The sequence below is a fragment of the Pseudophryne corroboree genome, unplaced genomic scaffold (assembly GCF_028390025.1).
Source record: "Pseudophryne corroboree isolate aPseCor3 unplaced genomic scaffold, aPseCor3.hap2 scaffold_841, whole genome shotgun sequence".
NCBI lineage: Eukaryota > Metazoa > Chordata > Amphibia > Anura > Myobatrachidae > Pseudophryne > Pseudophryne corroboree.
In genome coordinates, this window is record NW_026970420.1 from 113,351 (window position 1) to 115,301 (window position 1,951).

The 1,951-nt window shown below is 52.2% G+C and overlaps 1 pseudogene; it reads left to right on the plus strand.

The window, feature by feature from the left end:
- Positions 1-1,772: 1,772 nt before the first annotated feature.
- LOC135042863 (U1 spliceosomal RNA) lies at positions 1,773-1,951 on the plus strand (annotated as a pseudogene).

Below are 1,951 nucleotides of genomic sequence, written 5' to 3' on the forward strand. Positions count from 1 at the left end.
TGGTATAAGCAGGGGAGAGTCCGTGGAGCTTCCCCTCAGCGGTGCTGTGGAGAAAATGGTGCTGGTGAGTGCTGAGGGAGAAGCCCCACCCCCTCAGCGACGGGCTTCTGTCCCGCTCAAATATAGTAAAAAAATGGCGGGGGCTCTTATATATATATATACAGTGCCTAGCTGCATATATATTTATTTTGCCAAAGAGAGGTCTATATTGCTGCCCAGGGCGTCCCCCCTGAGCCCTTCACCCTTACACTGACTGCCGTGTGTGAGGTGTATGGGAGCAATGGAGCACAGCTTTACTGCTGTGCGTTACCTCAGTGAAGATCATGAAGTCTTCCGCCGCCTCTGAAGTCTTCTTTTCTTCTCATACTCACCCGGCTTCTATCTTCCGGCTCTGCGAGGGGGACGGCGGCGCGGCTCTGGGACGGACGGCGAGGGTGAGACCTGCGTACCGATCCCTCTGGAGCTAATGCTGTACAGTAGCCTAAGAAGCAGAGCCTATCAACTCACAGAAGTAGGTGTGCATCTCTCCCCTCCGCCCCTCGATGCAGGGAGTCTGTTGCCAGCAGGCTCCCTGAAAATAAAAAAATCTAACAAATATACTTTCTGTCAGGAAACTCAGGAGAGCTCCCTGAAAAGCACCCAGTCTCCTCTGGGCACAGTAGTAAACTGAGGTCTGGAGGAGGGGCATAGAGGGAGGAGCCAGTGCACACCCAGATCTAAAGTCTTTCTTTAAGTGCCCATGTCTCCTGTGGAGCCCGTCTATCCCCCATGGTCCTTACGGAGTCCCCAGCATCCTCTAGGACGTAAGAGAAAAATTATGCTGGCAGAAAAATCCAATTGAGTGATTAAACAGCTCCAGAGCTGCTCTGTAAGGCAAGTAAAAGGGTGTGGGCCCTGCAGCACTACCTGTAGTTTGCATTGTGCATTGGAAGCCTAGTTTGCTGTCTGTTTCCACTTCTTTTTTTCTTGAGCCCCTCCCGTCTATACCCTTGTGCACTATCCTGACTTCTCCTCCCGTCTGCTTACTTTGTGCCTTCCAATGCACAATGCAAACTACAGGTAGTGCTGCAGGGCCCACACCCTTTTACTTGCCTTACAGAGCAGCTCTTGAGCTGTTACAGTGCCCAGCTGCTGCAAGAAATCAGCGTGAATGCTTCAGGGGCTGGGGCATGGCCAACATGAGCCCCACACCGAAGGAGGGTGGGGGTGTTTAATGCGAACTAGGGGTCTCGCACAATGCGAACTACAGGTAGTGCTGCAGGGCCCACACCCTTTTACTTGCCTTACAGAGCAGCTCTGGAGCTGTTACAGTGCCCAGCTGCTGCAAGAAATCAGCTTGAATGCTTCAGGGGCTGGGGCATAGCCAACATGAGCCCCACACCGACGGAGGGTGGAGGTGTTTAATGCAAACTAGGGGTCATCCAAGTGCCGCAAAAGGCCGCCATGCCCTGCACGCCCCTTTTCTCTTTTCATATGCAGACGAGGGTTGAAGCCAACTTTGACCCACTGCTTGGATGACATCGCCATATGCAAATCCATCTGCTGCAGGCCTTCCCCCAGGAATGCTTGCACTAGTTGTTGCATTTGGTTTGTTGTTTGGGGGTGCTTCAGTATTAGGCAGCCTTCTGCCCTCCCATGTTCATCTGAAAATATGTGTTCTCCCTGCAGTTGTTGTCCCCAGATGAGAGTTCTCTTGTGCTGCCTCAGTTGAATCTCCTTTACTTGACAGAGATGTGCCTGAGCAGCGGCCCTCCCCAGCCCTATCCCAAATCATACTTATTTTGCATAGGAGATACCATGGTCATGAAGACTGTTCTCCCAGGGTGCGGTTCATTCATTGCATTCTGGGTATGCTGACCCCTGTGATTTCCCCAAATGTGGGAAACTCGACTGCATTATTTAATGCGAACTAGGGGTCATCCAAGCACCGCAAAAGGCCGCCATGCCCTGC